Source organism: Nomascus leucogenys, chromosome 17 (genome assembly GCF_006542625.1).
Source record: "Nomascus leucogenys isolate Asia chromosome 17, Asia_NLE_v1, whole genome shotgun sequence".
In the NCBI taxonomy this organism is placed as follows: domain Eukaryota; kingdom Metazoa; phylum Chordata; class Mammalia; order Primates; family Hylobatidae; genus Nomascus; species Nomascus leucogenys.
In genome coordinates this window covers 10,050,005-10,076,788 of record NC_044397.1, presented here as the reverse complement: position 1 = coordinate 10,076,788, position 26,784 = coordinate 10,050,005, and the positions used below count along the sequence as shown (strand labels likewise).

Sequence of the window (26,784 nt, the reverse complement as noted above, 5' to 3'; positions counted from 1 at the left end):
ATTTTGCATAGGAAATGATGGTACAGTTATTAAGAGTCTCTAAAATAGCGAATAATTGTTAAAATGTTTTTATTTAAAGTGATAAAAAGCAAGATAAATACTTAGAATATTCCTTTATACACTAAACGGCACATTAAATAAAAAAAAATGATTGCAGCCTATCCAGACTGTGATTCAGGGAAAGAAGCACCACGCTGGCAAGAGGTCACCTGGATGACACTCCTGTCTTTCCCGTCATAGCCTCTGTGGCTTTGGGCCACTTACTTAACCTTTCTAAACTACAGTTTCCTTGTCCGTGAAATTGACAGTTATTTCAGAGTGTCTTCAAAATGCCAAGCAGAATCAGACCATGAAATACAATTGTTAGTGGGAGGTGGCGGGTAGCTCTGAGCCAATTCCCTGTGAGCTCATTTGCCAAAACCAAGTTCAACAAAACTCCAATTCACCAAATTCCTCTCTCCTGGTCCTTATTTACAAAATTCATAGTAATTTGCACTGGATATGTTGGTTTTCACAGCCTTTGGAGATTTCTGTAAGGTTTCAGTTGATAGTTTTTTTTCCCTCCGCTTACTGACAGCATTGGAAGGAATGCGCAGTTTGTTTCAGCCCCTGGCAGTGAGTAGCAGGAGGACCCTCTGATGAGGAGCAGTGGAGGCAGGGTCAGCACACAGCCTAAATGGGTGAACACAGACTAAGAGACATGAGATTTTACTCATAAGGATTCTCCAAGTTCAAGACAAATATACTGAGTATTTTAAATATATGAAGCCAATTGGGTACTTTTGAGAACAGCTTTATGGAATCAGCCTGCTGGTATAAATAATACTTTCCCTTAGGGATCTTAGCATCCAGTGGAGGAAACAGACTGAAAACAAAACAGAAAATAAGTAAATAATACAATTACAAATTGCAATAAGCACTATGAAGAAAACAAATAGGGTGCTCAGGTAGTGAAGAGGTGGAACCTGCTTTAGAAAGGGTGGTTAGGGGAGGTGTGAGAGTCAAGACAGCTTTCCCCGCTTCCCTTCCCTTCTGGGCACATGAAAGGCCCAAATAGCTTGGGGCCATGGGATGTGGGATGACCAGTGAGTTGTGAGTAGAAAGGATCTATGGCACTTCCATGCTGGAGTATTTAATTGCTGTTGCAAGACTCCCTAGCTCCCTTTCCCTATGGCATTCTGACTGATGTGGCTCAAGGTGTGGTTTTCTCCTTCAGCCTGGAGCCTGTGTGACTGCAAAGAACAGAGCTCCCCTCTCCATCCCCCCGCCCAACCCATGGACCCACAATGGACCTGTAACCTGAGCAAACAACAGACTTTAATTGTCTTAAGCCACTAAAATATGGAAGCTATTTGTTAGTGCAGCGTAACTGAAGACTATCCTGACTATTATTATTAGGGGCTTTAAAACAAAGCGTTAAGCTTCGCTGGTTTGTAAAACTGAAAGCCAATATGGCTGGATTATAGCAAAGCAAGAAAAAGTAGCAAATTAGAGTTCTTCTACTGCAGGCTGCCTGCCTCAGGCTGTTCTGATGTTTATATTCCTGGCAATGCTTTAAGACAGATTAAGTAGCTTGACTCTAAATGCTTTTGATTTGTTTACACAAATCAAACTCTCATATTTTATCTCTGCCTCTGGATTATGATAGTTTTTATCAAGAACTTTGCATGTGGGCTATTGATATGATAATGCTATCCTAATGCTTTCCCAAGAGCTAAGAGCCTCTATCCTTTCAGTCAATACTGAGATGCACTTGGGTGTATAGGCCATTCATAGCTGAGGCTTGGGATGGGCAGTTCACAGCACTTTGCAATTGAATCATATGTAATACTGTGCAGTTTTTAAGCTCTCAGTTTTTCATATCAATTTCTAATATTCTGGCAACAGAAGCTAGTGAAAAGCCCAACTTTTATGGGACTCATCATAGGCCCTTGAATGTTTGTTTAAGTCTTTTGCACTTAAGATCTTGTTTGCAAACAAAACAAAACCCCCGAGCAGAAAGCAAATTGCCTGATACACAATTTATCTTCTTTGGAAGAAAAGAAGAGCTGAGTCAGCCCCTCATGAGATTTGACAAGGAAGGTACTTTTTTTTTTTTTTTTTTTTTTTTGAGACGGAGTTTCACTCGTGTCCCAGGCTGGAGTGCAGTGGTGTGATCTCTGCTGGAGTGCAGTGGCAGAGATCAAGTGAATTCAAGAATCAGAATTCACTTGAACTCCGCCTCCCAGGTTCAAGTGATTCTCCTGCCTCAGCCTCCCAAGTAGCTGGAATTACAGGCATGTGCCACCATGCCTGGCTAATTTTTATATTTTTAGTAAAGACAGGGTTTCACCATGTTGGCCAGGCTGGTCTCGAACTCTTGACCTCAGGTGATCCACCCTCCTCGTCCTCCCAAAGTAAGTGCTGAGATTACAGGCGTGAGCCACTGCACCCAGCCTAGGAAGGTATTTTTTTAATCCTTGACACCGCTCAGCTAGAGCCACTGATATCATAATTGCCTTTATTGAAGTTTGGTAGCATTAGAGGAAGTACATCTGTCGGTTATTACAGTCATTCTTGTACAGTTCTTAAAGTCTTAAGGATTTTTCTTCGAGATGAGTGAAATCTCACTAAAGAAAAGGAAAGTTGGGAAGGGGAAAGGAAATGGATCTAAAATTAAAATTATGTCCTTAATATAGTCTAGACTTAGCGCTAGGTGCTTTCATATGCATTACTATCCCCTCTCCCCACACAGTGGAGGAAGCAGCTCAGAGAAGTTATGATCACCCAGCCAGTGAGTGGCAGACCAAGGAAGAGGTCTTCTCCCTCTAAAGACCCTGCTTTTTCCTCTTTATTATGTAGACTAGAATGTAAAAGTCTCCTGTACCATCCCTATAGTCAAATCCAAAATGGCCAAATCTCGCATTCCAAAAATCCTGCATTTCCAAAATTTGAGAGTTCTCTAAAAAATAACTGCTAGGTCACTACTACATATTGATTTATTACATATCCAGGTTTAGAAGAGGCTCTAAACAGAGCTGGTTATAACAAGCTGTGCTCTGCTAATTGTGCATCGTCCCTTTGTTCCGCCTCATCCTGTGTAATTAGCACAGTCTTGAAAGTAGAAGTTTCCATGACATTAAAATTCTTACACAGCACACCCTCTAATTATTTCATATCTTCACATTAGGGACCACGATACTCATGGTGGAGGGTGGAATTCTGTTCATTATTTAATTACTTAAAGAAGGAGCAAAGGAAAACCAAGACAAAGAGATTATTAAAATAATGTTTACACTTGACTGAGTTGCCTACACACAGACCAAGGCACAGGCATACATTTCTTCTCACCTTCTCACTCCCACCTGGCTTCAGACCTCATCCCTCTTGGCACTAGTTTTCATCTCAGTTATGCCTGTTGCCATCTCTTCCTATCAAGGACTTGCTTATTCTTCAAGCCCCACTCAAAATTCACTCCTCCACATGCCTTTTCAGATGTCCACAGTGAAAATTAAGCTCCTTCTTCCCTTACCCGAGGGCACTTTTTACTAATCTTACAGCATCTCTCTGCATTGTACTATGAGGACAAGGGTGGGACAGAGAATGCTGATGATTCAATCAAATGTGTTTTCTCTTTTTTCTTCCTGGGCATATAGATAGACAGCATTTCCTAGCCTTCCTTAGAGTTCGGCCTGACCACATAATAAATTTCTAGCAGTGCAAAATGAGTAGAAGTGACATGCTTCATTTGGAAGCCAGGGTTTTGAGGAAGGAGGTATGCCCCCTCTGTGCTTTTTGCCTTGCTGCCATCAGTAAAGGAACTCTGAGACCCCCCAGGTGGGGGCCCCATGGGGTGAAGAAAGTCTGGGTTCCCAAATCACCGGGTGAAAAGCTTTCTGGCCAAGCAGCATCGCTAGGTTGTTACACAAATAAGAAATAACCACCTATTGTGTTAAGGCTTAGAAATGTAGGGCTTATTTGTTACAGCTGCTGGTCTGGACCTAACAGAGAGTATGCATTTTCTAAGTGTGTGCTTGAGTGTGTGTGCTTTTAGAAGCCCCAAAAGGACTGGAACTAAAAAAAAATCATTCTTAACTGTGTGTAAAATTAAACTGAATTGGTGCCTCATTTGGGAATGGAGCAGATGGTCATTAAAATGAAGAGTGGAGGATACTCTAAAGCATCTCCAATATTGGGATGCCATTTTCTCATTTGCAAGCAGCTGTCTAGAATTTTGTAAACAATCTCATAGGTGACTAATTTGGTATAGAGAACAAAAGGAATACCCAGTTAGTTTTCATGTTAAAATGTGCCCTGGTTCATTTCTCATTCGAATATTCATTATTTCAATCAACAAGTACATATGGAACACATTATACTTGCCAGGCAGTCCTCTAACAGTGCTGATCCGTTAACAGTGGCCCCAGCTCATTCCAAGTACACAGGCCAGGGGGGGAACCAAATATCCACTAAACTCATCACACTGCTGAATATGCTCTCAGCATATCACCCAGGTTCTCTGGTTCCTGTCTTGGAAAATAAGAATGATAATACTGGCTATTTCTCTAATTTTTAATTAGATAATATTTAGATATAACAATTATAAAATATTTAGCAGTGTGTTTGACACTTGAACTTGGCAAGCACGTGATAATTCTTGGCTATTAATTATTATTTGCTTTGATTTAGAGAAATACTATGAGATTGTATAATAAAGGAGTCTAACTAGGCTGAGGAAGGGGTGTGTGGAACACAGCAGTTTCCTCTGGAAATGACTCCTGATATGATAGTTGAGAAGTTGGGAAGAATATTCCAAATTTTTAAAACTAGAGTAAAAACAGTATATTCAAAGAACCCATGATGGGGACTTCATTTTCAGGAGTTAAAAGAAAAAGCTAGTTTAGCTGGAGTCTAGAAAGCAAGGGGAAAACTGCAGCAGGATAAGACTATGCAGAGCCTTGGGAACCAATCATGGTATGATTTTCAACAGGTAATGGCACAGAATGATAGGATCGGATTTAGTTTTTAGAAACGTCACTGTAGCTGGAGTGTAAAGAAAGAGAATTAGAGGACAGACTGAGAATAGGCAGCTACCTGCAACTTGCAACTTGAAAAGTTAATATAGGAGTCAAGATGAGATATACCGATAGCTTGAGTGGTGGTAGTGGAGCTTGAGAGAAGTAGAGATGTAAGAGAAATTTCTGAAGTGACATTGGCAGGATGTGGTGATGGATTAGGTACAGAGTTAAGAGGGTAAACCGGGACTTGACTCCCGGTCTTGCTCTCGGTCCTCTCTACCGCTCCACCCTCCAGGGCTCATGGCTTGATCCTCTCCAGCCTCAACCTGGCCAGGTTTCCCCTCAAGCCTCCAGAGCCTAAGGAAGAGGAGTTGACAGGAAGGACAGGGACCAGTGTCATTTGGTCCCTGATCTCTCTTGGGACAGCTCCCCAAGTTTCACAGAAGTGGGGAACCCTGAAAGAAGATCAGGGTTGCAGGATCATGAATTTACCTTTGCATATGTTGCATTCAGATGCCCTTCAGATATCCAAGTACACAATTAGATGCATGGGTCTGGAGATCCACAGAAAGAGATCTCTGAGCTAGAATATAAACTTAAGAGTTATTCACATGCAGATGGCAACTGAGGCCATGGGCAGAAAAAAAAATTGCATAGAAAACAAGCAAAACTGCCTGTAATCCCAGCACTTTGGGAGGCCGAGGCGGGCAGATCACCAGGTCAGGAGATCGAGACCATCCTGGCTAACACAGTGAAACCCCGTCTCTACTAAAAATGCAAAAAATTAGCCGGGCGTGGTGGTGGGCACCTGTAGTCCCAGCTGCTCGGAGAGGCTGAGGCAGGAGAATGGCGTGAACCTGGGAGGCGAAGCTTGCAGTGAGCCGAGATCGCACCACTGCACTCCAAACTGGGCGACAGAGCAAGACTCCGTCTCAAAAAAAAAAAAAAAGAAAAAAGAAAACAAGCAAAACTTAGAGTGAGAAGAAAAGAAGGCCTAGGACCTTGCCTCGAGGAACTTGTTAGCAAAGGAGACAATGTTAGTCAGGGCTCTCCAGAGAAAAAGAACCAATAAGATATATGCAGGGGTGTGTGTGTGTGTTTTATATATATAAAAATATATATAAATATATATATTTAAAAATATATTTTAAAATTTTAAATATAAATATATATAAAACACACATATATAAATTATATATACATATATAAAGAGGCAACCAATAGAAGACAATTCTCTTACTAATTCCACGTTGTCAGACACAGAGTACACCATAAATAATTTTTCTCCTTAGAGCATCTTTTTCATTTTCACTTCTGAGATAGGGATCAATCCCTTTTCTCTGACCCACGCAGGGCAGTTGTTCAGACAGCACACCACTCTTGACTCCAGCTCCTGTAGAAATTAGAGACACTGTGATTGTGCATTTGCCCCTCTGACTTTGTCTCGGGCTTGGGCAGGGAGTCTGTGCCACAGCCCTTGGCTCCACTCTCCTATCTCTGTAGCTATTGCATAGGTGTTTAACAACTTATCCAGCTTGTAATTCAATATCCACTGTGAGGTTGCCAGGTGGTTTTATTTTTCCTTTTAAATTAAATACTGATAAAGATCTTAGACCATGACAAATTCAGAGCAAATGTTACAAATGTTTTCCCTCTGATTCCTTCTCTTTCAGTCTGGTAAGCTAAGGCCTTAATTTCAGCATCATTTCTTTTTATTCAGAGTAGAGATTGGTGCCATACAATTTCCCTCAAGATGGGCTTTCCTTGACATTCTTCAGCTGAGCAGAGTAGCAGACCCCACCTCTGCATTTGGTTTCTACATCTTGCCTACATTTCCTAAAGTGAAGTGGGGTGAGCCTAGGTCACACAGCAGGGAATGGGTCAGGTCACTTGACTCCCGGTCTTGCCCTCGGTCCTCTCTACCACTCCACCCTCCATTTGGTCCCTGATCTCTCTTGGGACAGCTCCCCAAGCAGCTGAGCCAGAGCTGAGGAAGAGGAGGCAACAGGAGATGCTGGGCTAGACTCAGTTCCCTGCACATTAGCATAGCAGCCTAGTGCTCCCCATGTCCCTGAGGAGGTCTCTGAGGCTTAAACCCTTGAAGAAACTCAAGAACTGATTAGAAGACACCCTGTCAGGAATGGGGTGAGTGTAAGGGATCAGGTGATGGCCAGTATTGAATAAGGCTCAAAGAAGGAATGAAGGAGTCAAAGATGGGGTGAGAGTCAGGGATGTTTATGGCACATATGAATCCACATATCCACAGGTTCCACATCTGAGGCCTCAACCAACCGTGGATTGAAAATGTTTGCAAAAGAGAAACAATAAAACATAACAACACAACAATAAAAGATAATATAAATTAAAAAATACAGCATAACAACTATTTACATAACATTTACATTGTATTAGGTATTATAAGTAATCTAGAGATGATTTAAAGCCCACAGGAGAATGCATGTAAGTTATATGCAAATCCTGCACCATGTTATATAAGGAACTTAAGCATTTGCTGATTTGATATGGTGGAATCTTGGAATCAATCCCCATCAGATGCCAAGGAAATGACAGTATTGGTAAATAAATCACATATTTTTCCACTGTACTCTACCAAATGTCCTCGACACCAAAACAATCATGCTTCCTGTTCAGAGGCAGAACTCCAGGCTCCAAGAACACCAGTGGGACAGACTGTACAAAGGTCAAGACTCAGACACCGGCACAAATGGCACATATTCTGTGTGCCAGATGCCTCACAAGCTATTTCATCTACTGCCCAAAACGGCCCTTCAAGTCAGTGCTTAAAGATTCACCTGCCAGTTAAAGAAACAAGGCTTCAAAGGTTGGGGTACAAAGAACAAGACAGGTGCCACTCACGGTAAGCAGGGTACAAGGTGGTCTATTTAGTCACAAAGAACAAAACAAAATGCAGTTGGCTCAGCTCCTAAAGGCTGAGGACACGGTCAGTTGGAAATATGACGAGATCCTTGCCACTGTGTTACTGCCCTTGGGCCCCCTAAATTCTCCCTAACTAGGGAACTGCATTGGTCTAGACTGGCACCTAGGTGAGACTGAATGGGCAAGACGAAGCCAAGCAGCTCTTGCTACTGGCAGTAGTGAGCTAAGGAGCAGGGAGTCAGGCCTGTTTTCTGCAAATAGCGACCACCCCACCCCTTCCCTCTCTGGCAGTCCCTGCTCAGTGCGTGGCTGCTGCTCAGAGTGCACTTTCTGATGGCGTGTTTGCTTATGGCCTCGGATGCTTTATGTCCGAAGTCCTTCACAAGCTGTGCTTCAGCCACTGAACAAACTGGAATGGAAACCAGAGCATTACACAATTCCTGGGTTTACAGACTTTGAAAGGCGCCAAGAGTGGCTTGTTGGGATTGAGACTGGCCACATCCCAGTGTGCTTTTCTGGGACTTTGTAACAGTTATTTCTGAGAGGGTTTCACTGAGCCCTAGAGGGACCGCTAGAAGGTCAGCACAGAGGGCTCTCGAATCACAGCAGAGACAGGCAACAAACCCGTCACAACCATGCATTCCGCCCCCTCCCTTGCCCTCTTAGGGTAGGTTGCTCTAAGCTCTGTAAGAACACACAGAATTAAGTAAGGGTTTATTTCCTAGTTGCCTCAACAAATATTTATTCAGCTATGTATAAGGCCTCATGTTTCTCACCAGACTGTGATGCTGTGTAATGCACCTTTGATTCCCTGGCACCTATTCCTGGGCTTAAAAGAAGTGGATGCTCTGCAGTTGTTAGTCAAATGAATTAGCATACACCGTCTAGTCCCAGAATTTGGAAAACGCCCTGTAATGTGAAACGGTCAACAAATCCCCGGTCACCGATTGAGTCTACCTGCCGTCCCATAAATGACTTCTCACATCTTTTCTAATAGCACAAAATTGCTCTCAAGCTCAAGTGAAGTAAGTCTAACATGTGATGAACTGCCGAATGAATTAATAAACACCACTTCATGGAAAGTGTTCTGTGGGAATGTGACATGGTCAGAAATGATTGGCAGAGGTCATAGAGTGGATGAGAAACCCACCAGTGTGGTTTCTGATATTTTTCCTGCTACAGTCTGCATAAGAGATGAATTTCTCATGGCTCCTACATTCCCAACAGGCACGCTTAAACCATGTCCCTTTCTTTGTCTCTCAGGAAAGTAAATCAGAAAGCAAATGCATAAAACTGATATCTTCACAAGGACAAACTTGAATGTGCTCTCTTTTTAAAAATCACAGTCCTAATAATGGACAGCCTTTACTGAGTGCTTACTCTATGCTAAGCACTGTGCCATGAACTTTGCATATATGATCCCATTTGAGCTAGGAACAACCAACCCTGTGTGGTTTGTTCTGTAGGATCTTCATTTTGCAGATTAGGAAACAGGAGCCTATAGAGGTTACAGAACATTTCCAGGAGTAATATGTGTGTGGGACTGAAATGCAGGTCTTGACGTTAACACTGTCCTGTCTCTAAAAATTATCATACTCAAATTTCAGTACTTGGTGACTAACATCATCAGTTGTCATGCTGTCCCTCACAACTGACTGCCACAATCTGTGTACTATAACAGAGAGAAACTTTTACCAAAAGTACGATCTTGCTTTTATCAAAACTAACTTTTTGCTTCATGGTTTGAACCGCGTTGTCTATATTGATTTGAGTTACTTGGGTCTTACAAAGCAATAAGTTAATAACGGTCTCTTACTGATTGTCTGTAATGTCCTACTCACTATATCAGACATTTTTCAAAAATTATTTCTAATAAAAATAGATATCCAAGCCAGGTGTGGTGGCTCACACCTGTAATCCCAGCACTTTGGGAGGCTGAGGTGGGTGGATCATGAGGTCAGGAGTTCGAGACCAGCCTGGCCAACATAGTGAAACCCCATCTCTACTAAAAATACAAAAAATTAGCTGGGCCTGGTGGCAGGTGCCTGTAATCCCAGCTACTCAGGAGGCTGAGGCAGGAGAATCACTTGAATCTGGGAGGCGGAGGTTACAAGGAGCCAAGATCATGCTATGGCACTCCAGCCCTGGTGACAGTGCGAGACTCCATCTCAAGGGAAAAAAAAAAAAGAAGAAGAAAAATAGATTGATAAATAAAGTTGGAGCAGGACAGAAAGGGAAGCCAAGTCTTTCCCCACTTATGAGTTTCATTTTTCAGGCTCCAGAGGCCTTTCATGTCTCTTTTTCGCACTCTTGAAAAGTCTCAGTGGATGCCTTTCCTTCTCTCCTCCTTTGTTGATATCTTTCTCCACTGGCGTCATCTCTACCCCTCCCTTGGCTGAGGATGTGAGCTACGGCTTCCTGCTGGGCAGGATGAGATGATCTGGGAGGACAGTCCTCTGAGATGCACGGGAGAATGGGGTAGGAAGTTATGTGAGAAAGAGAAGCCATAGGAGGGCGAGTGCTCCAAGGAGGGGTGCAGAGTCCACGTAGGTAAATGAAATGGAGTGGTGGTCCTTCTGAGGAGAAAATGGAAAGACAGGAGAAGGGGCTGACTACAAGTAACCACAGAGTCTTTTGGGAGGAGAGGAAAAGGCAAAAGAAATGTCTAGAAAGCACGGATGTTCTTTTTGAAGAAGAACCGCACAGGAAGATTAAAAGCAGTTTTTTCCTCACCAAGCATTGACATTTGTGTGGAAGTCCTGTTGACCACTGCATCATTTCTCTCTGTCGTTCTCACCAATGCCCACCAGAGACTGGAAGTCATGCCCAGAGAAATGTCTTCAAGGACTGAGCAGAAGTGAATTCTCTGCAGCCCTCAACACTTGAGCAGCTTCCTGAATGACAAACCTCACTAAGGCCAGGTCTTTTTCACAGACCTGGGAGCAGGGGTCAGTAGTGGGCAGGCTGTGCGGCAAACAAACATACCATTGTCATTTGGATGAGGAAAGACATTAAGTGGGAACAGGGCAGGGTAGGGATTCGTTCATACTTTAAAAAAAAAAAAAAAGTTTGGTTAGAAAATCAAGGAGACATGCAAATGTTCCCCAGCCTTCAGTGAAATGCTTTCAGGCTTTCACCTGAAAAGTTTGTGCATTAATTTACTTCAAACTTGTCCACAATTGTGAACTGTCAATATCAATATGGGCCCACGTGCTGCCTATTTGAAGATGGTGCTACCAGTGTTGATTATCCTGGATGTGTATGAATTTAGTTGAAAAGACTGCTGCATGCTCAGCTGTTTCCTCTGTTGCACAAAGAACCGATTTCAAACTGTAGCCGTTTGAAAATATATACCACCAAAAAGTTTGATGTAAAAATAAGCAAGTGCTTCCTTAACCTGTGTTTTCACAAACAGCTGATTCAATCACTTTGATTTTAAATTAGCAAGTCAACAAGTCAGTTTCATTAAAAATACATGCACAGTCTAATTGATTGGTTGACTGAACTGACCGTTCCCAGGAATAAGCAGCGTGAGGTGATGCTAAGAGAAGTGGCTTGAATGTCAGGGCAGCCTTGCCATGGGTTTGGACTCCACTGCACACCAGTTATAAGAACATGGGTGAGCCTCTGAGCCTCTGGACATTTGTCTCTACCTCCTGGATTCTGGCGATAATCACAGTGTAAGTAGAAATAAATTTGTATGCTACTAGGTTCTCTACAAAATCCAGTTATTACTATCAATAACTGTCACATAGCCCCAAAGCCAAATATTCATCAACTCTTTGAAATGTCAGCATTATATTTGACACACTTATTCACAGGAACCTTCCCATGCTTAACAACTGCTGTCCCTCTCCTGTCTGAATCATACTTCCTAATAGTTCTCAACAGTGCCCTTTATTAACAATTTAATTCAGCACTCCCATAGTTAGTTATAAGCCCAACTACAACTGCAGTTAATGGAAATTCTCCTTTATATTAGGTGCATCTGCTGTGACATCTGTCTGGAACCCATGGAGAGGATTCAGTGTTCGTAAGCAAATTGAGTAATTACTATGTAATCACACTGTAAATTGTGTAGTCACTGGTTTGCTCTCAAAATTCATATCTTTGGGACATACTCAATATTAAAACCACCTGGGTTCTTTCAAAATGGGCAGGTATGTTCTTAAAATGGCCAAAATAAGGATTTGAGGTAAACACCTGTGGCCAAAAAATTAGAGTATTATCTCCAGAAGAGAGAAAGAGAGAGTGGTGCGGTGGGAAGAAATGAGAATGTGGAAAGGAGATATGAATAGAGGGAGAAAGAGACGGGAGGGACGCTTTAAAGGTGGATTACTAAGTAAGTGCTTTCTCAGTCATCTCATGAAATCTGTGACATTTTTGAGCCTCACTGGTTGGAGAAAACACAGAGAAATATAAATGAGGAAGAGAGATCAGAGATGCAAGATTTTACCTGTCTCAGGAAGAGCCCATCACTGGTGACAGCTATTTGGACTTTGGAAAACTGCAACATATGTAGAGAGGAGAGGAAATAATGACTCAAAAGATAGTGTCTGTCTAATAGTCCTTTATAGTCACCTAGATTTACAGTGGTAAAACCTGAGACCTAATAGTTCGCCAGATGGTTACAAAACACGAATCTGTGGCACTCTCCAAACTCCCTTTTAAAAAGCCAGTCAACAGACAGCAGCCATATATTATGTTGTGTGTAATGTATACAAGGTGAGAGTCTTGAAATAAGACAAAATATAAATAAATAAGGCAGCAGCATGGCACCATGGAAGGAAGGCTGACTATAGATTGTGGCTGACAGTAGTTTGAATCCTGGCTCTCCCGAAGAGCCATAGAGAGCTGCTGATGTTCAACCATTTTTAAGCTACATAATTGACAATTTCATGTGCTTCCACCAAATAGAATTAGAAGTCTCTAAATACCCCAGGCTTCAGTTTCATTATTTCTAAAAGTAAGGATGATAGCTTGAGAATTACAGAATAGTTTCTGATGCCAAGGTACTACACGCTGTTAGCAAAAGTAGTATTGTTATCACAGGTTGTAATTACCATATAAACACATGCCAGAAGAGGTGTACAAACCCCCCACTGTCAATCCCCCAGCAAAATGACGCCATTACTGTATAATGGGAATGGGGACAAAATAAGTCAATGCAGCAAAATCCAAAGTGACGAGAATCTCACTTTTAACCACCATATACTTAAAAATACAAATTTCACTGAACAGTTAATATGAGGACTTTCAATTAAATATGAGGACTCACTTGTTAAAGCAAAGGCCATAACCATGCAAACAAATATATGTCCAGTTTCTAAAACCAAACTTTTATGCTGAACACCCACCCTCAACAAATGCTCTATTAAAAATTAGTTACTATGCAATTTCATTGACATCAAATGGTTAGATTTTTAACAGCAAAGTGCTTTCCTAACAAACATGTTCCTTCACAATCTTCAAAAATTCTATATAGGGGCAAGTGGGGGTAGTGCAGTGTAGTAGTTAAATGTACAAAGCAACGTAAAGTAAAAATGCAGCCCAAAGCAATCCATTACGTGAACATGGGTTCCTTCCTTTGGGGGAGGAGCGGCTGCACATGGCACCATTAGAGGTGACAGCAGGGAACGAGCCAGGGCCATTAGTCAGTTTGCTAAGTAGAAATGGGAAGCAAGTTCAATGGAGCAAAAAGGTTTCTGCTCTGCAGAGTTGATGGAGAGCAGTGTGATTGGTTTCTTAAGGGACAGGCAGAGGGGCAATGTGTAATTTCTCCTCCCCTCACTGAACATGCCTGTTTATCAGAGATGATCAACACCTTAGATTACACATTATGCAAATGACTGTGGCAGTTTGGCACCTAATGCAGTCTCCCTGCCAGAGTTTATATTCACTCTCACCGTGGTCTGGGAAAAGTGAAAATAAACATGTCTCCCTTCCCTCTTTGGCTTCTTTGTCCTTGAAATAAATATAGATTCTTCCAAGCCCACAGCTCGGAGGCTTAGCTGTATGGCAGATGGCAGTATCTCCTGCAGAGGTTATGAATATGAAACTCACAGGCTAGGAAATTAATTTAACAAAAACAAAAATAGAGGCACTAGGGATTATTGCAGGTCATACAGTGGGTATCTCAGGGAAATTCAATTCCTTAAGATTCGGAAAGATTCCAAAGATGTTTCAGTGATAATGAATCAGATGAAAATCACTCCCCAAGGTAGCTATTTCCTGATTTGCTCATTGAAAAGTGACACTGGGCAATAACAGGAAAACTATGCATGATGTAAATTCTTCTTTTCTCTCACCATTGAAGTGGGCATGTCTTAACCTGGAGAAAGGAAAGCTGAAAGTTACCTATCTATCTAAACATAGGTACTATAAAAAGATAATTGATTGGACCAAGTCCCAAAATAAAACTGGAAGATAGATACATGCTCAAACTACACAAATAGCTATTCTATCCATGAAAAAAATGACATCTTTAAGTAAATACGATCAGATCTGAGTACAAATTCCCAAAGGAAATACTGGAAGCTCCTGCTGTAATTCCTAAGATACATCTGTATCTAAGGTTCTGTTTACACCTAGAGTAGATAATTGTCCTAAATTATCACTAAGACTACTTTCAACACTGAAATTTGAGGTATAAGGATAAAATCAGAATTTTTGATAAAAAAAAACAAGCTCAATGTTGGATTTCTGTATCAGTGAGGAGTAGAACTCTATTGCAGAATAGATTATTATCTAAAAAAGGAACTTTGCTGCACAAAATAGGGTGTGCTGGTCTGTATTTCAAAAACTGCCTTTAACAAAAGGCAGAGTTCAAAAATAAACAGAATAAGATCAGAGCTGTGGTGTTCCTGTGGGTCATCATGTCTTTATACTCAGATTAAAAGGAGCCTCCACTTTGTATCATGAAGACTGGGTACATGTAACAGTCTTCTGTATAAACGTCTGTGCCCACAGTAGAAAATTTAAGCTCGAAGTTAATAATAAATAGCACCCAAATGGAGCCTAGGTTTTTCCTTATAAAAAGCCAGCAGTGTCCGAATAATGGTTTCCTTATTGTGCATCCTTTGTAAGGTCATAAAATGAGAAGATGGAGAAAGATTGGCTTATCCTGGCTTGTCCATCCTTGAAAGCCATTGTGGTCTCTTTTCCAGAAGATGACAAGTCTCCTAATAGAGACTTCAGTTCTAGGTTAGATTCTGCTGGTTCTTTTACTTTGGTTACAAATGGTTAGACTTTCTACAAATGTTCTCCCCATAAGATATAGTAATAAAGTTTCTAGGCCGGGCATGGTGGCTCACACCTGTAATCCAGCACTTTGGGAGGCCGAGGCAGGTGGATCAGGAGTTTGAGGTCAGGAGTTTGAGACCAGCCTGGCCAATATGGCAAAACCCCATCTCCACTGAAAATACAAAAATTGGCAGGGCACAGTGCCACACACCCGTAATCCCAGCTACTCAGGAGGCTGAAGCAGAAGAACTGCTTGAACCTGGTGGAGGCTGCAGTGAGCCAAGATTGCAACACTGCACTCTAGGCTGGGCGACAAAGCAAAACTCCACCTCAAAAAAAAAAAGTTTCTAAACTTGTTACACTCATAAATATGTTGAGATCCTCTGATGCAAGCACTGTGCCTGAGGAGAGGGCTGACATTTTTATGCAAGCTAAGAAACTCTGCCTCTATCTTACATCTTGTCATTAATTTCACTGAAAATGACAACTTGATAGATGTGCCTAAGTGACAGTCATAACCTCCTTGAAAAGCCTTTTTGAAAAGCCATTCAAGAGCCATCTCCTGCCCCACGGTGTTAGAGCACAATACAGGTGAGCACAACATGCTCAGCCTTACGACAGGAAGGTCGACTTTCTGGTTCCTCACATCTGACATTTAATCATTGTGACCACCTCAGGGTCTAAATGGAGACCCAAAATTTGGGTCGGTGCCTTTCTATGCCTTTGGGCCAATAAAGACAATGGGATTAAACCTCCTATTTCACAAATTCTCCAGAGATACTGAGATTATATGTATACTCCTTCGCATTCTCCAATTAGCAAACCTGGCTGCAGTGATGTGACCACACTTGCCTGAGCAGCATCTGTGAAATATACAAATGAAATGTATCAACCATCTAATGAGGATAGAAGGCCCCTTCCAGCCTCCCCTTCTCCTAAGAGAGTAAGGAGCACGTCCCAGACTGTTTTTTTTTTTTTTTTTTTTTAGCCAGAAGCCACTGAGCCATGCTCCTAATTAGGAAAGTAAAATGCCCAGACCAAGATACTAGAAATCAGAATGGTTACAGTGAATATAGCTTTTCAGATTCTATATTTGCCAAGTGAGTATTTCAGGGAAAGGGGAAAATAAGGTTAACCATAGGAAATAATGATAGAAAGACTATATTTAAGTAACTTTTCATACAATAATGTGCTTCCTTTAAAATAATAAAATTTTTTTGCTTGTTTTTACTTCAACACTATTATTACCTATTAACTTGACTTCATCCAGGTTTTTAAGCACTTTGTTAGAACGTGGTTTAGCATAAATATTGACGAAGCTGAAAAAAGACCAAATGAATTAAAATGTATTCCCTGAACTGGGCTATATAAAGACACATATTATTACAAAAGTTACTTTTCACCTATTATGGTAGGGACCTATTTTATCATATCTTCCAGACAATAAAAGCCAGTGGTCAAAACAAAGCAAAATAGAAACACATGAGGTCTCTCCACTTCTTTAGATTTGAGCCTGAGTTTAAAATCCTAGAGAGAAGTAGCAACCACAAACTTTCAGTTACCCATGCTGCTGCCTGGCCAAGTAAAACTCCACTGCATGTGCCTTTTGACTCTGGCAATTCTTTCCCACATCTGTTCAAGCTGAGCAGTGCATCTTCACATTTCATACTTACTTCTATGTCATTATTTCATCAGCTTCTGTAGAATGTATACCGAAATAAATTGTGACCACTGTTTAGACTTCAACTCCTTAGAGGACAGGAGCACCTGCACTTAGTAGAGACAATAGTAATAACAGTACCTAGATTGCTAATAAGTTGTATTAAATATTTAACTGTGTGTATAATTTTCTTTAAATGTTAAAATTAATAATACTGATATTTGGCTGGGTGCAGTGGCTCACACCTGTAATCCCAGCACTTTGAGAGGCCGAGGCAGGAGGATCTCTTGAGCTCAGGAATTTGAGACCAGCCTGGGCAAAACGACGAAACTCCGTCTCTACAAAAAAAGACAAAATTAGCGGGGTGTGGTGGCACACACTTGTAGTCCCAACTGCTTGGAAGGCTGAGGCGGGAGGATTACTTGAGCCCAGGAGGTGGAGGTTGCAGTGAGTAGTGATCATGCCACTGTATTCCAGCCTGCACAACAGACCCTGAATCAATAATAATAATAATATGTATTAAGCACTATTTTGTGCCAAGGCTGGTATTAAGTGCCTTTCTGACATTTATTTCTTTCATTTTCTTGAACCTGAAATAGGCACACTTTTCTCATACTGAAGCTAAAGAAATGATTGCAGAGCAGTGATACAGCTAGTAAATGGCAGAATTTGAACCCAGGATGCCTGACCACATGGTCTGCAGTTTTAGCAATTCACAATACTGCCTCCTGGAATAAGTCCCTTAACAAATGGTCTTCAAAACTGCTGACAAAATTAAAAATCCTGATAAGGAAAAAATAAAAGTTTGCAGCTGTAAATTTTCATAAATATTTGACACTTAGAGAAAGCTGATGTGTTTCTAGTCTAATTTGACTACCTTTATATGAAAGATTATTTCAAGATACTTCACAGTTCGGGAAAGTAAGATGAAAGGAAATCAAGATAACATACCTGGAGTAGGGCTCCATTTAGACCAGGGAAATCCAGCCTGCCAGACTCCATCATGCCACACTTGACCAGATGCCCAGAAGGACCTCTGTGGTGAATCCCCAGATAGGAATCCTCAGTGCTTGGCAGTCAGGTCACATCATTATTCTATTGGCTAATCAGACAGACTGCCAGGATTGCTGATTTCAGCCTCTTAATAACTGCCGCTATGGTGCTGGAGACACTACCTAGGATAGAAGTGATGTGTCTCTGTCATTCCAGGACAAGCTCTGAGATAAATAACCTGGAAGACTTCAAACCAAACATGGTGCTGTCTTATGTTGCCACCCCAAAGACCCCAGATCACATACTATTGTCATCCTAACATCAGAAGGGTTGACTTAGTGCCATTCTGTGCACTTGACCCATAAATTGCAGGTTTCAATTGCCTGTATTGTTCCTCTGAAATATTAGTGGCCTGGGAATAAGTTGTAGTTGCAGAATGATGAGCCAGGTTGGGAAATTATGACTTTCAGTGGCACTATGAGTATGATTTGAGGACTCCAGACAGCAGATCATTGTTAGTGCCTTTGTTCTCTGACACCACAACTGAGGCATGTGAAGTTTCTAGGACAAGGCTTTATAGAACCAAGAACAGTGTCATCTGTCCCAATATTCATACCACTGGACTCTCTGAGAACGCTCACAGAGTAAATGTGGGAAGAATAGGAAGCCTATTAGACTAAATATCTAATAACAGTGGAGAGATGCTTACATGATTGATTGGAATATGGCAGTCATTGAAAATGAATGGCACAGGAGTACATAGTCAAATGCAAAAGTGTTGATGATGCATGCTAAGTGGGGGAAAAGCACATGAAAATCTGCAGACTACATGATCCCATATTTATTAATAAATGAAAATATATAAGAAGAGGCAAAGATCATCGTGGTGGATGGGAGGCAGAACTAGATTGCAGCTCCACACAGAGCAGCATGCAGATAGATACTTGCATTATGAATTTTAGCTCCAGATCGACTGCAAGAACAAATCAGAAATCCCGAGAGGACCCACAGACCCTCTGAAGGAAGCGGACTGCTCCTGCAGGACTCAGGAGACACCCCAAGTACTGTGAGTGCCCCACCTGCGGTAGTGGGAAAGGGAGACCCTCCTCTCCCAAACACACACCACTACTGGAGAACCTAAAGGTCTGTTTGCAGGAGAAGCTTCAGACCTTACCTGGAGCAGAGTCAATTTAGAGAGCCTAGCGAAATATAGGGGTAGAGGAAGCAGCCGAAAGGCCTTGGGAGCTCACTGGGTCCCCAGACAGGCCCTTCCTGCTGGGCAGCACGAGGATCCATCGAGAGGGCAGCCAGAGGAGCAGGGGGTAAAACTCCACAGAAGGAAAGAAATCTCTAGCTGAACTGTGTAACAATTTGAATGGGGCGAGAAGCCTCCTGGCCAGAACTCAGGAGAGGGCGCAAATCCAGTGTGCAGACTCCACAGGCAGGGGAAGAACCAAGCCTTGTTCTTTCCCAGCTGGGAGGCAGGGAGGCAGGTAGCCTGGGGCAGGTTTTCAAGCCTGGCTCGCCCTCTGCCTGGAAACATTTAGGGGGCACAGTGGGAGTGTGACTGGCTCTTTGGTTTGCATGGGAGCTGGGCAAAGCCTGTGACTGCCAGCTTTGCCCGACTTCCCTGACAACTTGCGTGACTCAGCAGAGACAGCCATAATCCTCTTAGGTACACAACTCCAATGACCTGGGAATCTCACCTCCATCCCCCACAGCAGCTGCAGCAACACCTGCCCAAGGGGAGTCTGAGTTCAGACACGCCTCACCCTGCCCCCACCTGATGCTCCTTCCCTACCCACCCTGGTAGCTGAAGACAAAGAACATACAATCAATCTTGGGAGTTCTCAGGCCCCGCCCACCACCAGTTCCTCTCCATACTACCACAGCTGGTGCTCTCTGGAAAGCGCCACCTCCTGGCAGGAGTCCAACCAGCACAAAAATAAAGCATTAAACCACCAAAGCTAAGAACCCTCACAGAGTCCATTGCACCCGCCAACCACCTCCACCAGAACAGGTGCTGGTATCCAAGTCTGGAAGGCCCATAGACGATTCATATCACAGGACTCTGTGCAGACAACACCCAGTACCAGCCCGGAGTCAGGCAGACTTACTGAGTGGCTAGACCTAGAAGAGAGACAACATTCACTGCATTTTGGCTCGCAGGAAGCCACATGCATAGGAAAAGGGGGGAGTACTACATCAAGGGAACATCCTGTGGGACAAAATAATCTGAATAACAGCCATCAACCCTATATCTTCCCTCTGACAGAGCCTTCCCAAATGAGAAGGAACCAGAAAAGTAATCCTGGTAATATGACAAAACAAGGCTCTTTAACACCGCCCCCTCCACAACAAAATCACCCTAGTTCACCAGCAATGGATCCAAACCAAGAAGAAATCCCTGATTTACCTGAAAAAGAATTCAGGAGGGTAACTAGGGAGGCACCAGAGAAAGGCAGAGCTCAATGCAAGGAAATTAGAAAACAATAAAAGAAGTGAAGGGAGAAATATTCAAGGAAATAATAGCTTAAAGAAAAAACAATAAAAAATTCAGGAAACATTGGACACAATTATAGAAATGCAAAATGCTCTGGAGAGTGTCACCAATAGAATTGAACAAGTAGAAGAAAAATTCAGAGCTCAAAAACAAGGTCTTTGAATTAACCCAATCCAACAAAGTCAAAGAAAAAAGAATAAGAAAATATGAACAAAGTCTCCAAGAAGTCTGGGTTTATGTTAAATGACCAAACCTAAGAATAATTGGTGTTCCTGAGGAAGAAGAGAATTCTAAAAGCTTGGAAACCATATTTGGGAGAAAAATCGAGGAAAACTTCCCTGCCTTGCTAGAGACCTACACACCCAAATACAAGAAGCACAAAGAACTCCTGGGAAATTCATCGCAAAAAGATCATCACCTAGGCACATTGTCATCAGGTTATCTAAAGAGAAGACAAATGAAAGAATGTTAAGAAATGTGAGACAGAAGCACCAGGTAACCTATAAAGGAAAACCTATCAGAATAACAGCAGATTTCTCAGCAGAAACCCTACAAGCTAGAAGGGATTGGGGCCCTATCTTCAGCCTCCTCAAACAAAACAATTATCAGCCAAGGATTTTGTATCTAGCGAAACTAAGTATCATATATGAAGAAAAGATAGTCTTTTTCAGACAAACAAATGATAGAATTCACCACTACCAAGCCACCACTATAAGAACTGCTAAAGGAAGCTCTGTTTCTTGAAACAAATCCTGTAAACACATCAAAACAGAACCTCTTTAAACCATAAATCACACAGGACCTATAAAACAAAAATATAATTTAAAAAGCAAAAACAAAAAAAAGTACACAGGCAACAAACAGCACAATAAATGCAAAGGTGCCTCTCATTTCAATACTAACATTGAATGTAAATGGCCTAAATCCTCCACTTAAAAGACACAGAACCACAGAATGGATAAGAACTCACCAACTAACCATCTGCTGTCTTCAGGAGACTCACCTAGCCCATAAGGACTCACATAAAGTAAAGGTGTGGAAAAAGGCATTTCATACAAATGGACACCAAAAATGAGCAGGACTAGCTATTCTTATATCAGATAAAGCAAACATTAAAGCAACAGCAGTTAAAAGAGACAAAGAGAGACACTATATAATGGTAAAAGGCCTTGTCCAACAGCAAAATATCACAGTCCTAAACATATATGCACCTATCACTGGAGCTCCCAAATTGATAAAACAATTACTAGTAGACCTAAGAAATGAGATAGACAGCAACGTAATAATCATGGGGGGATTTCAATACTCCACTGACAGCACTAGCCAGGTCATCAAGACAGAAAGTCAACAAAGAAACAATGGATTTAAACTATACCTTGGAACAAAAACAACATTTCATCCAACAACCACAGGATACACATTCTATTCAATGGCACATGGAACTTTCTCCAAGATAGGTCATGTGATAGGCCATACAACAAGTCTCAATAAATTTAAGAAAGTTGAAATTATATCCAGCACTCTCTCAGACCACAGAGGAATAAAACTGGAAATCAACTCCAAAAGGAACCTTCAAAACTGTGCAAATACATGGAAATTAAATAACCTGCTCCTGAATGAGCACCGGGTCAAAAATGAAATCAAGACAGAAATTTAAAAATTCTTCAAACTGAATGACAATAATGACACAACCTACCAAAACCTCTGGAATACAGCAAAAACGGTGCTAAGAGGAAAGTTCATAGCCCTAAACGCCTATACATCAAAAAGACTGAAAGAGCACAAACTGACATTCTAAGGTCACACCTCAAGGAACTAGAGAAACAAGAACAAACCAAACCCAAACCCATCAGAAGAAAGGAAATAACCAAATTCAGAACAGAACTAAATGAAATTGAAACAAACAAACAAACAAACAAAAATACAAAAAATAAATGAAACAAAAAGCTGGTTCTTTCAAAAGATAAAATTGATAGACCGTTAACAAGATTAACCAAGAAAAGAAGAGAGAAAATCCAAATAACCTCGCTAAGAAACAAAACAGGAAGTAATACAACTGACACCACCGAAATACAAAAGATTATTCAAGGCTACTATGAACGCCTTTGCATACATGAACTAGAAAACCTAGAAGAGATGGATAAATTCCTGGAAAAATACAACCCTCCTAGCTTAAATCAGGAAGAATTAGATACCCTGAACAGACCAATAACAAGCAGCAAAATTAAAATGGTAATTTAAATATTGCCAACAAAAAAAGAGTCCAGGACCAAATAGATTCCAAGCAGAATTCTACCAGACATTCAAAGCAGAATTGGTTCCAATCCTTTTGACACTATTGCACAAGATATAGACAGAAGGAACCCTCCCTAATTCATTCTGTGAAGCCAGCAGCACCCTAATACCAAAACCAGGAAAGGACATAACCAAAAAAAGAAAACTACAGACCTATATCCTTGATGAACATAGATTCTAAAATCCTTAACAAAATACTAGCTAACCAAATCCAACAATATATCAAAAAAGATAATCCACCATGATCAAGTGGGTTTCATACCAGGGATGCAGGAATGGTTTAACATATGCAAGTCAATAAATGTGATACACCACATGAACAGAGTTAAAAACAAAATTCACATGATGATCTCAATAGGTGCAGAAAAAGCATTTGACAAAATCCAGCATCTCTTTATGATTAAAACTCTCGGCAAAATCGGCATATAAGGGACATACCTCAATGTAATAAAAGCTATCTATGACAAACCCACTGCCAACATAATACTGAATGGGGAAAAGGTGAAAGCATTCCCTCTGAGAACTGGAACAAGACAAAGATGCCCACTCTTACCACTCCTCTTCAACATAGTACTGGAAGTCCTAGCCAGAGCAATCAGACAAAAGAAAGAAATGAAGGGCATCCAAATTGGTAAAGAGGAAGTCAAACTGTCATTGTTTGCTGATGATATGATTGTTTACCTTGAAAACCCTAACGACTCCTCCAGAAAGCTCCTAGAACTGATGAAAGAATTCAGCAAAGATTCTGGATACAAGATTAATGTACATGAATCAGTAGCTCTTCCATACACCAACAGCAACCAAGTTGAGAATCAAATCAAGAACTCAACCCCTTTACAATAGCTGCAAAAAAAAAATAAAATACTTAGGAATATACCTAACCAAGGAGTCAAAAGACCTCTACAGGGAAAACTATGAGACACTGCTGAAAGAAATCACAGACAACACAAACAAACGGAAACACATCTCATGATCATGGATGGGTAGAATCAATATTGTGAAAATGACCATACTGACAAAAGCAATCTACAAATTCAACACAATCCCCATCAAAATACCACCATCATTCTTCACAGAATTAGAAAAAACAATTCTAAAATTCATATGGAACAAAAGATAAGCCCGCATAGCCAAAGCAAGACTAAGCAAAAAGAACAAGTCTGGAGGCATCACACGACCTGATTTTAAACTATACTATAAGGCCATAGTCACCAAAACAGCTTGGTGCTGGTATAAAAATAGGCACATAGACCAATGGAACAGAATAGAGAACCCAGAAATACACCCAAATACTTACAGCCAACTGATCTTCAACAAAGCAAACAGAAATATGAAGTGAGGAAAGGACACCCTTTTCAACAAATGGTGCTGGGATAATTGGCAAGCCACATATAGGAAAACAAAACTGGATACTCATCTCTCACCTTATACAAAAATCAGCTCAAGATGGATTAAGGACTTAAACCTAAAACCTGAAACTGCAACAATTCTAGAAGATAACATTGGAAAAACTCTTCTAAACATTGGTTTAGGCAAGGATTTCATAACCAAGAACCCAAAAACAAATTCAATAAAAACAAAGATAAATCACTGGGACCTAATTAAACTAAAGAGCTTTTGCACAGCAAAAGGAACAGTCAGCAGAGTAAACTGACAACCCACAGGGTGGGAGAAAATCTTCACAATCTGTACATCTGAGAAAGGACTAATATCCAGAATCTACAACAAACTCAAACAAATCAGTAAGAAAAAAACAAACAATCCCACAAAAAGTGGGCTTAGGACATGCATGGACAGCTCTCAAAAGAGGATATCCAAATGGCCAACAAGCATATGAAAAAATGTTCAACATCACTAATGATCAGGGAAATGCAAATCAGAACCACAATGTCATACCACCTTACCTCTGCAAAAATGGCCATAATCAAAAAATCAAAAAACAGTAGATGTTGGCATGGATGCTGTGATCGAACACTTCTACACTGCTGGTGGGAATGTAAACTAATACAGCCACGATGGAAAACAGAGTGGAGATTCCTTAAAGAACTAAAAGTAGAACTACCATTTGATCCAGCAATTCTACTACTGGATATCTACCCAGAGGAAAAGAAGTCATATGAAAAAGATACTTGCACATGCATGTTTATAGCAGCACAATTCACAATTGCAAGATCGTGGAACCAACCCAAATGCCCATCAATCAAGGAATGGATAAAGAAACTGATATTGGAGACCATTATTCTAAGTGAAATAACTCAGGAATGGAAAACCAAACATCGTATGTGCTCACTGATATGTGGGAGCTAAGCTATAAGGATGTAAAGGCATAAGAATGGTACAATGGACTTTGGGGACTTGGAGGGAAGAGTGGGAGGGGGCCAAGGGATAAAAGACTACAAATATGGTGCAGCGTATATTGCTTGGGTGATGGGTGCACCAAAATCTCACAAATCACCACTAAAGAACTTACTTATGTATCCAAATACCACCAGTATCCCAATAACTTATGGAAAAATAATAAATAAATACAAAAAATAAATGAAAATATGTAAGATACAAAAAAAAAGCAAATTATCTACATCTACTTGTCAATAGTGCCTATATATACTTGAGAGGATTATGGGTGATTTTTATTTTCTTCTTTTTATTTCTTTTTATCCTTTAGATTTCTTTTTATCCTTTAGATTTTGTTTTGAGCATGCATCAAAAGCTTTCTCAAAGGCAATAAAGTCAAAAACACTGTTAGAGAGAGGTTAAAAAAATCAAGAATAAGCTACTAAATTTACAAGAATTAAAAAAATACATATGATTATGTTTACCCCATAAGGCAAACCAAAAGGTGATAACCAGCCCCACATTTTATTAGACCTCTTGTTTAAAAAGCAAAAAACACAATAACAAAAAAGTGATGATAGTCATTTACAATTCCAAAAGGGAAGTCATGGGACATCTTAACTGTCCACTAGGGCATGACACCTCAAACTGTCTTCTCAAGAAGCTGTGAGTAAAAACAAAAATCTGTGAGCCATGTTGTGCCTCCGTCTTGAGTTTCTCAAAGAAATGGATCATATTAAAGACTCTAAGCAGTCTTTCCATAAATAAATCTGATGAACATTGTTCAACTCATTGTTTCTACCCATTAGCGACACACTCCCCAAAGTAATAAGGATATTGGAATACACTCTGGCTATAAGCCAGCACTAGAAAAACCTCTTTCAGAACTCCATGAATATGTTACTTCTATTGAGCATTTACTTATGTGCTTAGTTCTCCAGCCCAAGTAGAAGATAAAGAATAATCCTGATTTCTGACAATTGTTCCAGGAACCATCACCTAGAGTTCCTCGAGGAACCAGAAGCATTGGCACTTCTCTACTAGTCTTCTGAGACTGACATGTGCCTGGGGAAACACGGAGCACATTATTGCTGTTGTGCATCATGCCTTGAAAACTTTCCAGTTGCTGGAGGGTTATTCTTCACCCAAAAATGCAATTTATTCTCTTCAATCTGGCAGTAAACAGCCTATGTAAAGAATTTTCAAGCATATTAAAACCAACTTACCAATAGCTCTGCTGACAACTTCTTGGAAGGGCAATTTTGGCAGTGAAGTTATGTTGTCTTCAAACTTTTCAATGTATATATTCTTATCAATAGCTTGGGTGTGACATGAGGTGAAGCATCTTGTTAGGAGATTTCAGAGAACACAGCACAGTAGCTATTGCAAATAATGACTGTGGCTATGGTCACCCAAGGTGAAAAGCACCATTTGCACCACTTTATCACTTCTTAGAGACACAATTTACACATTACTGCTCTTACTGGATAAGATGGATATAATCACAAATGACCTACCACAACAGAAAATCAGAAATTTATTAAAAATCACCTCAGAAAGACATTTAGGAAAGAATAATTCAAAGATTAGGCAGTTGACAACCATTCATCACAGAAAAGATTCAGATTTTGAATTAATTAGGTTTCCCAAGTGTCTCTTTTATTCATGATGGTGTGTGTGTGTGTGTGTGTGTGTGTGTGTGTGTGCATGTGCTTATCGTCTTCCACTAGGATTATTTTCCTAAACACAGGAAATTTTATTGGAAAATTTATTTTTAATCTAGAAACATAATGAAGTTATATGAGTTCAAGAATTAAATCAGAGGCAGAAATTTGCCTTGAATGGCACAGCGAAAAGGGCAG

General features: G+C 40.8%; 1 protein-coding gene across 1 annotated transcript in view; it reads left to right on the top strand.

The window, feature by feature from the left end:
* B3GALT1 (beta-1,3-galactosyltransferase 1) overlaps positions 1-26,784 on the top strand; it is a 581,131-nt gene that overhangs the window by 528,081 nt on the left and 26,266 nt on the right. The window lies entirely within an intron of this gene.